This window comes from Antennarius striatus, chromosome 10 (assembly GCF_040054535.1).
Source record: "Antennarius striatus isolate MH-2024 chromosome 10, ASM4005453v1, whole genome shotgun sequence".
Taxonomy (NCBI): domain Eukaryota; kingdom Metazoa; phylum Chordata; class Actinopteri; order Lophiiformes; family Antennariidae; genus Antennarius; species Antennarius striatus.
In genome coordinates, this window is record NC_090785.1 from 15,578,376 (window position 1) to 15,592,692 (window position 14,317).

The window sequence follows — 14,317 nt, forward strand, 5'->3', positions numbered from 1 at the left end:
TAACTTTGACATCTGGAGGTAATATTGGACAAAGGGTTTAGGATGGTGTTAAATCTCAGTGTTACATCGTGTAACAACAGTGAAGATATGAGATATCAGTATAATCAGCACAAACATTCAGGGGATAAAAAAAGTTTTGTTTTGTTTTTCTGGCATTGAAAGTAAGACAAGCCTCAAAAGTAAGACAAGAATAGAGTAAATAAAATTTGAATCATCAATTTAAATTCCAAGCTATCCGTATTGACATAGTTTTGATCTCAGAGTCCATAAACATGATCTTGTTTCTTGTTTAACAGGTAAACAACTATCAACAAGAGAACATGCTGTTTGTTTTGTTGGTGTTTATAACCAGCTTTAAGTCACACAATGTATGTTTGGCAGCACTGGAAGCTAACTGCAGCTGACTATGAACCTGACTTGATATGGATGTGCAGCAGGCGATAAGTATTGTCAGCATAGAAGTGGAAGTTTGATTTGGAATCATTTTGATCGCATGTATAGATCCATACAATGAAAGGAGTGGTCCTTAAGTGTGTTACAGACTCTATAATAAATAGTGTACAAAGCAACTGTCATATCAGCCATTGGTTTGTCCATCACTACCCTATTTAGTGTTTTTTGCGATAAATCAGGTTAGGAAGGTAAACCTGGTGTCCACATTTTTGTTGAATCTGATTGAGAATACAAAGGTAACAGCTTAATTCAATCATAAAGTAGCTAAACCCAAAAGGATAAACCAAGTTATCATCCATTTCTCTCAAACTGCACACCAAGCTGATTTAAAGAAGGCTCAAATTATATTTATATGGTCACTGTTTGCTCGTGCAATAAATCACATTTAGGCTTGCCTGATATACAGTTTCATTGTGATTCATAGTGTGCTACACATTACAAACAAGAGACATATCAGATTTGCAGGCTGTGAAGTCTGGTACCTGATCTCATTTACTATGATGCCATGGTGATGAGCTGGGAAGAGGTGATGGGATAAGGGCATCATTTGCAGATGATGCTGATGCAAGGCTATTGCTTTTCAATGCATGATTCTTAACTTACCTGTACAGATCCAAAGACAAACTGTTCACAGACAATGATTTTCTAAAGTGTTTCAGAGTCCATGGCTTTATTTTATACAATTTGAATGCAGTGGGAGAATCAAACGTCACATGAATTAAATGTTTCACTGAATCTTTCTGCCATTCTTTGAAATGGTGACAGTCCATTTAGTTTTCTACAAAGATGTGAACCTTTCTATTCTTTTGTGTGAACAATGTAGCTTTTCCACTAAGCCCTTGTCATATCCAATCAGGAAGCTGTCCCCAGCTACCAGTTAACCTTTCTGCCCTACTTGCTGCATGTTTGTCTTTTTGGCGCTGCAGTAAGAATTTGCAGCGTTTCTGTTGACTTGTTTGTGTAGAGTCTGTTTGCAGTTCACATATTGTCAGACTGATGGAGATGTTTCTTTGCTTGTGTTTTGTCAATTTATATCTGTTTCGTTAAGTTGCAGTTTGTTGAGCTGTCACCTTCAATGCAATATTTACGTCAGATCCCAGCAGGCATTTTCTGTGGTGAAAATTGCCTGTTTAACATGATTAATCAATAGGACATGGCTTTTTGTCATGAAAGAGATTATTTAAGGGCTTGCTACAGTTCAAATGCTTTACTTCCTACACAGGCTAAGAGCTGCTAGAGTCATTTGTTTGTTCAAACGCATCATTACAAAGATGGAGTTAGACTGCAGTAATCTGAGCTTTTCAGAGCTAATCATGAATACCTGATGTTATAGCACCAAATTGCTGTGTAATCTACACGTGGCCTGTAAACATGGTTGCATTAATTTGAGCTAATTTGAGTTTCTGCACGCTTCCTTTTTCTTCTTGCTTCCACTCCCACACAGTTCATATACAGTATTCATGGTGGCTGGTATGCATCCAGATGACATAAAATGCATATACTAAAGGAAATCCTGCAGAAGATCATCACAATACAAGTAAATAAATAAACCTTTGACATTTTGCACAGTAATTTGAACAACATTATTGTACCATGACTGCAAAAATCAATTTTTTTACATAAGCCTCGTTTTTGGACATAACTGGTCTCAGAATGAACCTTCATGTATTTGTAAAGAGTAACCGAGTCAAACTCTGTAAGATCGTCACATACATGACCTTCAACCTACATGACATTCTCTCATGAGGTTTGAGAATGACACAAGCTATCAGGTTCACCATTTCTGATATGGCAGATGTCCCTGAGGAGGGATTTAGTGTGCGCATTTACCGTTGAAAGTGGAGAAAAGGTCTGTAAACACTGAGACAGTTATCTGCAATGAAACATCACTGCAGTGAACTATCTTCAGAAAACAAGGGAGCCAAGCAAAAAAAGAATGACAGTGTATTCAATGTATTAAGAAATGAATAAAAGCAGTCAATATGTGGGCATTTATCAATTTAATCAAATCAGGAAGTTCATCTTACAACTCAGAAGACAAGTGTGTTGGTAATGAAACCACTGATTGGTTAAACTGAGTTAGATATTGCGAGACTAAATTAGAGCACTTCCATTTTAACCCAAAAATAGCAACCAATTTACTTTTGCTTTAAATTGTGAGAACACAGCAAACAATAAACATATGTCATCCCCATGGAGTTCATCCTCTGAGAGGCAAAAGATAATTGCCTTTGGAGTTCCACCTCTCTGGGACAGATGCAACAAACTTTTGAATTTGATTTCTGTCCCTGAAAATGAGAAAATCAGCCTGTGAAGTGATTATAATTGGTTATAGAAATGTACCGTCTGTTTTCTGCAGGGAATAATGTAACAGATTATCGCCAATCAGAAAGTCATAATAAGTAGGGTCATAAGTATGTATTTCTTGTTTTTAATCCTTAAGCCATTTCTTGTGCAGTGTTGTGGCTTTCATTAAGATTCATTAAAATCCTTGGATGAGCCACATTGAGCAATACCCAACCATTTCACCCTGTGTTTCCCTTGAGAAAAAAGTGGGCCAAATGTTATTATTCCATTATTAGAAATATTATGAAAAGCTGACAAAGCTACAGCTACACTCCACTGGTAAAACAATGACAAGAATAACAATAAGGCACTACTTTCATACACTATCACACAAAAAAGGTTCAACACAAAATGAAGACTCATTAAATTCATTGTAAGCTTTGAGTCTCTAAAGGTACATTAAAAGAAAATGTGAATTACTACTTATAAATCAATATTTAACATCCATTCTTAATAAATATGTTCAGGTTTGGCTCTGTTACACTGTGTGTGTGCAAATAAATGTGGTCGTTCCTTTAAATATAATGGTGCAATTTGGCTCTCTTGTACTCACTATTTTTCTCTCTTTGGGTGCACTATCATTAGCAAATTTGTGTCTGTTTTTAGGATAGAATGTATTTCAATGCCAGTTAGTGGAGAAGAATGGGAAAGCAATGCCAGTGTGGTTCAGTGCTGGTTCTTTTATTTTTATGGTGTTGTGCTGGTAAAGAGAGAAACGTTTGCTTGATTTGTTCATGAGATCTTTGTCCAACTGAATGTTTATCACTGAAATTAATCTGTTTGTACTCTCATTGCTCTTAAGGCACATTGAACTACACAAGCGTTATGTTGCCCTGCACTTAATGCCACCCAAGAGTGGAGGCATGTCCTTGCAGAGGGGTGGGTTGACTGATAGGTATAGGTAAGTCTCTCTGACTGTACTAGAAATACAGTGTGACAGGAAAAACATAAACATGCATGTGCTGCTGTCCCTGAGGTCCCCTTAGGGGCTGCTCTGAGGACTACTAACGGAGTTTGTGTTTACTGCTCCACCGAACAACTCATGTAGCTGTAATACATGTTTGAATGAAAACAAACACTACAAAATTTCTTTTCAGAAACTGAAACTGACAGGAAGTAAACTCTGCTCTGAGAAAATGTGTTTGTAAACCTAAGGCAACATGCTGAAATAATGTATCACACCAATTATTACAAGCTCTTCTTTTTCTTGTCTGTAGTGTGACGTGCAATATATATTAATGCAGGGGTTAGCAAGAAGGGCCGGGGTCATATCCAGACAAAATATTCAGTGTAAGTAAAATGTTGACACATAATCCTGCAAATAATAACCTGTCATAAAAAAAAGGGTTGGATAGAAGTTAAATTTTAAATATTTTTATGCACAATGAAATAACGTGGTCATGTAAATCAATCAGATTACTCTAAGTAAGCCAATTAGAAATGTTGGAGGATGCTATCTTGAAAAAGTCTACTGACTCTTGTACTTTGAATTGTATTGATCTGAAATAATGATGATAAGTTGATCAGTACACCCTATTCTATGTGAGTGATACAGAGGCAGCTCATTATTTTTAATCAGCTCTCGCTTTTTAGTCAGCTACCACGGGTCTTCGTCCTGCCACCGCTGTGAGTGAACAACTGCTTGCGTCGCCAATAAACTTAATGCTATGTCCTTAAATGAAAGGCCTAAGTCCCTTCTTTTGCACGAGGTTATATCAGGACAGAGCTGTTCTCAGCGTTTGAATGTGTCCCAGATGTGCTGCTGAGGATCATGCAGAGCTCACAGCTCAAAGATGACTGCTCTACTGTAATGAGGCACAGTTATTAAATACTTGCAAATAATTTGACTCAGAAAACATCAGCAGATAAAAGGCTTGTTCCTGTGGAACAGTCAATTAATGGAAGACAGCAAGCCACAAACAGGACTTTGGATAAACTGAAAGGAACTTGCTGGGCACATATTTTATGCTGTTTGTCTATGAAGAAGAAAATTGAAACCACTTTTAAACAAATAATATATCAATTGCTTGTTTACAATTGCTAATTTTCTCACAGAAAAAGATAATGACAGAATCACGCAAAATGACAAAGGGGTAGGCAATCACCAGTGCATCCTGCTGTGGCACAGAAAAATCTTATTCTATCAGTTTTCAAAACAGCTACGATTTGACAGAGATTAAAGTTGTGCAGGAAATGTCTCATGTAAGGTCAGAAGTACCGGCAACTGCAAAGTGAAAGTAATTTCTTTAAAAAAATGATGGTAATAACTGCAGACTCAGCACATAAAAATATTAATGACCAAGAATATTTCATTAATACAGACATAGACACTAAGTTTTACTCAACAGTTTGAGGCTCATTCAAACATGCAGCAATCCTCCTGTGTGGAGTTTGAAGTCACCGTCTGTGAAAAGGAGACAGCGGGTAGCGCTATTGCCTCACAGCAAGAAGGTCCTTAGTTCACTTCCACATGTGGTCTCCGTGTGTGGAGTTGGCGTGTTCTCCACATGTCTGCGTGGGTTCTCCCTGGGTTCTCCAGCTTCTTCCCACCTCCAAAAACTTATGTGAATCGGTCACTCTGAATTGACCATAGGTATGAGTGTGTGCATCAGTGGTTCTTTGTCTCTCTATGTGGTCCTGGGTTAAACTGGTGACTTATCCAGGGTGTACCCTGACTCCCACCCAACATCAGTTGGGATAGGCTCCAGCGTAAATCTTTCACCCGAATTCAGATTAGCGGTTGAAGATGAGACAATCAAGTAATCATCTCATTTTCAAGAAGGTGAATGAATGTCTGTGAGAACTTTATGTGTTTTTAAAAGAGAAAAGAAATGGCAGAAATGAGTAGGTACGTCCAATCCCAATCACACAATCACAAAGTAATCAATGTTGGGGTTTAAACAAAGAAATCATCTTACACATGAGTCACTGGTTACATCCACGTGAGTTTGAACAGGCATAATTATATCGGACATAAAATGAATGTACTCAAATACAGAAATTAGTGACTGTCTTATTTCATTAATCTTCTCATTTGTACCATTCATTCATGCTCAACTTATAATTCTGGTACTTCTGACAGCACCCCGAAGGCAGCATAATGCTCATTTGTTAGTTTAAATTTATTCATGACACTCAGTCTATAATAATTTCAGTTCAGCACACAAAAAACACTAGGTCACCGAGTAAAATTTACTCTAGAGTGATGAGCTGATGAGATGTGGTAAACATATTCTTGCTAGTCCACCATAATAACTCCCACCACTCCAGATGGCTAGTTCTCCTTTAGCTCTCTGAGGAGTCTCCCTCTCAAGATGACCCTGTCTGAGGCAATGCACAATTTAGCCTTCCAACGTAGCCTCAGCTGCTTAATCTGTGGTCACTGGTCATACACAAGGAAAAAGGAAGTTAATTGGAAATTTGTCACTGAACAACCAACTGCACCCCTGATAATACAAGTACTGTCCTGAAATGATTATGACAAATGTTATTAATCATACATTTTTTTAAATGAGTGTTTTTCCTAATGTTTTCTATTTTATACCAATGGAAATTGTGAAAATTTGATCTGATGGCCAATTAGTGTGTTGCATCATTGATTAATTGGTTGAGAAGTTGATCAATAAGTCTTCTTCTTCTTTTCCTTTCAGCTTTTCCCTTCAGGGGTCACCTCAGCGAATCAGTTGCCTCCATCTAACCCTGTCTTCTGCATCCTCTTCTCTCACACCAACTACCTTCATGTCCTCCCTCATTACATCCATAAACCTCCTCTTTGGTCTTCCTCTAGGCCTCTTGCCTGTCAGTTAAAAACTCAGCATCCTTCTACCAATATATTCACTATCTCTCCTCTGGACATGTCCAAACCATCTCAGTCTGGCCTCTGACTTTATCTCTAAAACCTCTAACATGTGCTGTCCCTCTGATGTACTCATTCCTGATCCTATCCTTCCTGGTCACTCCCAGAGAGAACCTCAGCATCCTCATCTCTGCTACCTCCAGCTCTGTCTCTTGTCTTTTCCTCAGTGACACTGTCGCTAGACCGAACAACATCGCTGGTCTCACCACAGTTTTGTACACCTTTCCTTTCATTTTAGCTGAAACTCTTCTATCACACATCACACCTGACACTTTTCTCCACCCGTTCCATCCTGCCTGTACACGCTTCTTCACCTCTTTTCTACACTTTCCAGTGCTCTGGACTGTTGACCCTAAGTACTTAAAATCCTCCACCTTCTTGATCTCTTCTCCCTGTAACCTCACTCCTCCACTTGGGTCCCTCTCATTTACACACATGTATTCTGTCTTACTGCGGCTAACCTTCATTCCTCTCCTTTCCAGGACAAACCTCCACGTCTTTAGCTTCTCTGTTCCCTGCTCTCACTGCAGATCACAATGTCATCTGCAAACATCATAGTCCATGGAGATTCCTGTCTAACCTCGTCTGTCAGTCTGTCCATCACCATAGTGAAAAAGAAGGGGCTCAGAGCTGATCCCTGATGCAGTCCCACCTCCACCTTGGATTTCTCTGTCACACCTACAGCACACCTCACCACTGTCTAACAGTCCTCATACATGTCCTGCACCACTCTCACATACTTCTCTGCCACTCCAGACTTCCTCATATAATGCCACAGTTCCTGTCTGGGCACCCAGTCATAAGCTTTCTCCAGATCTACAAAAACACAATGCAGCTCCCTCTGGCCTTCTCTGTACTTCTCTATCAACATCCTCAAAACAAATACTGCATCTGTAGTACTGTACTGCTGCTCACATCAGGAGGCCCCTGTGAGAACGGTGAGGAAACGCTACCTTACTTCCAAAGTGGTTGCAAATTTTATCGAGATTTTACAAAGCACTCCTGCTGAAATTTTACCCGCACCTTGTGATGTTATTGTTGACAATTTTAACAGTAAATTAAAATCAACATTTTACTCTGTGGCTCCACTTTTAACCAAAACCGTAAAAAGCAAACTTAACCCCCCATGGAAATCGGACAAATCAAAAAATCAAAAGGAAAATGCAGGAGTGTGGAGAGAAGGTGGGGAAAAAGTAAACTTATGAAAAATTTCGTGAACAACTCAAATCCTACAATAAAACTGTCAAACAGGCAAGAATATCCCATTTCTCAAAACTCATCACAGATAATAAAAACAACCCTAAAAGTCTTTTCTCCACCTTCAATCTTTTAACAAATTCAAATTTTAAAAAACCTACAGAGGCACCAACAGACGCTCTCTGCGAGGACTTTGCAAACCACTTCAGAAGTAAAATCGATGACATTAGGTCCAGTCTTTTATCACATCAAAATGTAATTTTTAACACATCTGGACAGTTGCTTTTATCCGAGGAAAAGAAATGGTTGATGCAAGGACACTTGGTTGAATTTTCTCCCAAGTAAAGCCCACAACCTGCCTTTTAGATCCAATTCCCACATCGCTTTTAAAGACATTTTATGGTTTCTCCGAGGAGCAGATTTTAAATATATTAAATTGCTCTCTTCAGACGGGCGTTTTCCCCACCTCCTTTAAAAAGGCGGTGGTGAGGCCCCTACTGAAGAAGAGCAATTTAAACCTCAACATTTTTAATAACTACCGTCCTGTCTCCAACTTACCATTTTTCAGTAAGATTTTAGAAAAACTGATTTTTAACCAATTACAGTATTTTCTGCACTATAAGGCGCACTGGATTATAAGGCGCACCTTTAATGAATTGTTTATTTTATAATTTATTTCATATGTAAGGCGCACCGGATTATAAGGCGCATATAATAACAAATATTAAAATAGATTTAAAAAACTAGTGGCTGTAGTTGCGCTATCCATCCACTAGCTAGAGCATTCATGACTGTGAGTAACTTTAGTCAGCTGTGAATGGCCCTATTGTTATTTCAGTGAAGCTATTCTGAGCCTCATCAAGGAAACCTGATCACTTGATCTTTGCCATCTTAGAAAGAAGTCAACACGCATATTAAAAAACCTGACATTAAAACTAGTTGAATTCATTACGAGTCCACTCAGTTCGAACAGGGCGGATTATTTCCTGATTGAACTTTGAAGCAGAGACATTCGTCTTCGTTTAATAAATATTGTTTCGATCGATCTGTAGTCCAGTCAGAGGTGAGGTGCAGCTATTTGCTGTCTAAACAATTTTTAACAGTTTTTAATGTCAGGCTGCTAATTTGCTGGCAAATGCGACGCTGTTTTACTCCTAGAACTGACTTTAGCGTTGGTGTTTCACTGGCATGAATCTCACAGCACGTCGTTGCCAGACAGAATACACAAACCTAAATGTGCCCCTCCGCCTCCCCCCCAGAGCTATCAACTACGTTTGTAAATCAGTGCAGCACACCAGGTACCGTTGTCTAGCAGTGACTCTGCTCTTGATATTTCAGAAAAGGCTGGAAGTTCACATTTGAGGGTCTTTCATTCGCATTTATGCCAGTTTCTCCGTGTGTTTCCGCAAACTAATAGAATTGACCGTCACTAGAATCCAGTACTGACACTCGACAATAGCATTTTTAGACCAATTAACTTTAAAGTGGGTTATTTCTGGCGCCATAGTAGTTGGGAAATATTGAGATCAGTCAGTTGGTCAAACTTTATTGATAGAATTGTCGAAAATTCCCAATGTTTTGCTACGTTATCGTAGCTGGTCACCAGTGTTCTTCTCAGCAGGCTGCTCTGCCGTCAAACAGCAGGAGTGAGAGTCGGCACTTCGGCGACGCCCCTTGACTACTGTTGTTAGGGGGCGTAGTACGGCCTGAAAACTGTCTGAGGGAGCCCCTGGTGACATACAGTAGTGCAGCATGACTGCCGGCTTATTTTCAGCGATCTTGTTTTTAACCAATATTAATATTAATCCATATACAAGGCGCATCGGATTATAAAGCGCACCACAGGATTATGAGAAAATTATAGGCTTTTAGGTGCGCCTTATTGTGCGAGAAATACTGTAATTGATTTTATAGATACAAACAATATTTTAGAGGAATATCAATCTGGTTTTAGAAGGAACCACAGTACTGAGACAGCCCTTTTAAAAATTTTAAGCGACTTCAGGAGTAACATAGACACACAAAAACTCACAGTCTTGGTACTACTGGATTTAAGTGCTGCCTTTGATACAGTAGATCACTTCATTTTATTGAATAGACTGAGAAACCTGGTGGGCCTCTCTGGTACTGTTTATAACTGGTTTCATTCTTATCTCACAGATCGATGTTTCTTTGTAAGTATGGATACATGTTCCTCCAGAACACATGAAATTAGGTGTGGGGTGCCTCAAGGGTCGATTTTAAGTCCAGTTCTTTTTAATCTTTACATGCTTCCCTTGGGGGATGTCATCAGGAGACATAGCATCAGCTTCCATAGCTATGCCGATGATACACAGCTTTACATCGCCGTGTCTCCTGATGACTCAGGGCCAATTGATGCCCTTTTTAACTATTTTAGATATCAAGTCATGGATGACAGAGAACTTCCTACAGTTCAACCAGGACAAAACAGAGGTTTTAGTTATAGGTCCTGAAGGCCAGAGAGAGAAACTTTTACCAAAACTGCAAGATTTTAAACCCTCACAATATGCAAAGAACCTGGGCGTTACTTTTGACTCTGAGCTCACTTTTATTCCACACATAAAAAATATTACAAAGATAGGTTTTTACCATCTTAAGAATAAAGCCAGAGTCCGCCCGTTTCTCTCTCAGGCCAGCACGGAGGTGCTGATGCATGCTTTTATCTCCTGTAGATTAGATTATTGTAATGCCCTCCTCTCTGGTCTTCCCAAAAAGAGTATTAATAATCTACAATTTTTACAAAACTCAGCCGCACGCATGCTGATGAGGACCAGAGGGCGGGAGCACATTACACCAGTTTTAAAATCTCTGCATTGGCTCCCCGTCCTCTTCAGGATCGATTTTAAGGTTCTCTTATTAATTTTTAAATGGCTTAACGGTCTTGGACCGTCTTATCTATCTGACCTGCTTTTATCATATCAACCCTCTCAGATCCTGAGGTCCTCTGGAACCGGCCTTTTAACCATACCACGAGTAATAACAACAACCCACGGTGAGGCTGCATTCAGCCATTATGGTCCTTGTCTGCGGAACAGCCTCCCAGAGAACCTCAGGTCCTTACTCTGTTATTTCCCTTATCTTACTACTTTTATCCCTTTAATCATTTTTAGTTTATTTATTTCTATTTTTATTAATTTTATTTTAAGCCTTGTGCACTTTATTACTGTAAAATTTTCTAAACCCCAACATTTTTATACATTTCATCATTAATGTCTGTTTTTACTCCACTGTCTTAATCTTTTAGTTTTTAGCTCCACTGTTTCCTCTTGGGGGCCCTCCACACCGGGAGTTGTGTCTGGTCTGCCCATGGGGGCGTCGCCCTGGGGATCCCTCGGGCCCAGGAGACCCCTCGGGCCCAGGAGACTGGGGTGGCTCTGCAGTTGGTGTGGTGTCTGCCCTGGTTTGTCTGGGTTGAGGGGGGGTCTCTGTGGCGTGCTTCCTGTGACTGCGGACTGTGGTGCCTCTCGGTGTGGATGGCCCCCGTGGGTGGCTTCTCCTCACCTGGATCCTCAGTGCCAAGCCATGGTAACAGTCTGCTTACTGTATGTGTGACTGTGGGCGTGTGTGCAGATGTTTGTGTGTGTGTGTGTGTGTGTGTGTGTGTGTGTGTGTGTGTGTGTGTGTGTGTGTGTGCGTGCGTGTGTGCGTGTGTGTGTGTGTGAATGGGGGCGGGGGGGGCTATATGTTTCACTTTTTATTGTTGTATGTTTCATTATTTTATCACGTTTTATCTTGTGAAGCACTTTGAGTTGCATTTTTTTGTATGAAAATGCTATATAAATAAAGTTTGATTGGATTTGAAATGTTCACTTCTGCCCTTAGTCTAGCTTCCACTACTCTTTCCCATAACTTCATTGTATGGCTCATCAGCTTTATTCCTCTGTAGTTGCTACAACTCTGCACGTCTCCCTTGTTCTTTAAAATGGGCACCAGCACACTTCTCCTCCCTTCCTCAGGCATTTTCTCACTATCAAAGATCCTGTTGAACAACCTAGTCAGGAACTCTACTGCCACCTCTCCTAGACACTTCCAAACCTCTACAGGTATATCATCAGGACCGACTTCCTTTCCACTCTTCATCCTCTTCAATGCCCTCCTCACTTCATCCTGACTAATCTTTGCTACTTCCTGGTCCACAACAGTCACCTCTTCTAGTCTTTGTTCTCTCTCATTTTTCACATTCATCAACTCTTCAAAGTATTCTTTCTATCTTCCCATCACACTACTGGCCCCTGTCAATAGACTTCCGTCCCTATCCTTAATCACTCTAACCTGCTGCATGTCCTTCCCATCTCTGTCTCTCTGTCTTGCCAACCAGTATACATAGATCAATTTCTCCCTCCTTACAAGTCATCATAAGCTCCTTGTTTGGCCTTTGCTACGTCTACCTTCACCTTACTCTGCATCTCCCTGTACTCCTGTCTACTCTCCTCAGTCCTCTCAGTGTCCCACTTCTTCTTAGCTAACCTCTTTCTCTGTATTTACTCCTGTACCTCCTCATTCCACCACCGAGTCTCCTTATCTACTTTCCTTCCAGATGACACCCCAAGTACTCTCCTACCCGTCTCCCTGATCACATTAGCTGTAGTTGTCCAGTCATCTGGAAGCACCTCGTGACCACCCAGAGCCTGTCTTAAGTCCTTCCTAAAAGTCATGCAACACTATTCCTTTTTCAGCTTCCACCATTTTGTCCTCTGCTCTGCCTTTGCCCTCTTCATCTTCCTCACCACCAGAGTCATCATACACACCACCATCCTATGCTGTTTGGCTACACTCTCACCTACCACTACTTTGCAGTCACTGATCTCCTTGAGGTTACACCGTCTACACAAGATGTAGTCTACCTGTGTGCTCCTACCTCCACTCTTATAGGTCACCCTATGTTCCTGCCTCTTCTGGAAGAAAGTATTTACCATAGCCGTTTCCATCCTTTTTGCAAAGTCAACTACCATCTGTCCTTCTGCATTCCTCTCCTGGACACCAAACCTGCCCATCACCTCCTCATCACCTCTGTTTCCTGCACCAACGTGTCCATTAAAGTCTGCACCAATGACAACTCTCTCACTTCTAGGTATGCTCTGCATCACTTCATCCAAGTCCAACCAGAATTTCTCCTTCTCCTCCAGCTCACATCCTACCTGTGGAGCATACCCACTAATAACATTGAACATCACACCTTCTATTTCTAGCTTCAGTCTCATCACTCTATCTGACACTCTTTTTTACCTCCAGGACATTCCCAACAAACTCCTCCTTCAAGATAACTCCTACTCCATTTCTCTTCCCATCTACACCATGATAGAACAACTTGAACTCTGCTCCTAAACTCCTTGCCCTGCTACCTTTCCACCTGGTTTCCTGGACACACAGTATGTCTACCTTCCTTCTCTGCATCATGTCAATCAACTCTACCTTTTCCTGTCATAGTTCCAACATTCAACATCCCTACTCTCAGTCCTATACTCTTAGCGTTCTTCTCTCTCTTCCCACGAACACACTTTCCTCCTCTCCTTCTTCGACCAACATTAGTCCAATTTCTACCGGCACCTTGTAGATCAAAAGCACTGATGGCGGTCATTGTTAACCAGGGCCTCGACCGATGGGGTATGGAAGTCATAGGTTTGATTCACATGTTTGATTTAGCAAAAGTTTTACACCGGATGCCCTTCCTGACGCAACCCTCTATTTATCCGGGCTTGGGACCGGCACAATAACACACTGGCTTGTGTCAATAAGTCTGTAGTGCTGAAAATCATGCATCTTTTCCTCCACTGATTATAACATTACTTTTACAGGAAATTTTCCATATGGGCACTAGTTGTATGATATTTTCCTTAAACTGGGCACCAAGAGGAAGTTTGACCAAACATTTTATACATGCAGTTCTTCTCTAGAGCATCTCCTGCATGTAAAAGATTATTAGAAAAGTGAAATAGAGAGGCTTCATTTCCTGGCAATACTGTACTTGAGATAGGTGATTGATGTGTCTGTGGCCTCAGGTAGGAGAAAAGTTATGCAGCGTTACTTGAATCCAGGTGTCGCTCAATACTTTCAATGATTATGTAGAAAGTTTGAGGTGGAAAACTTTGAAAACTACATGTCAGCAGTTTTGATAAAATGGACAACATCAGCCTTGGTGCAGTCAGCCGCTACTAGGTCTCAAGAGCTTATCCACAAAAGAGGTAACATAGAGACATGGCGGCCATTGCAATGCATGGTGCAGGGATATGCTGCTGTGATATAGAGAATAATAAAAGATGACCCCTGACCCCAACGGCCAGTATGATAGAGGACAAGAGATCATTGATAAGATCAATGATTGACTAGTAACACAATGGTTCATCATCATACATACAGTACACAACAAATACCAAATAACCAATGTTTTCTTCTATTTTTCCCCCCAAAAAGTACTGTACTGTAAAGATTATCTATTCTTATTAC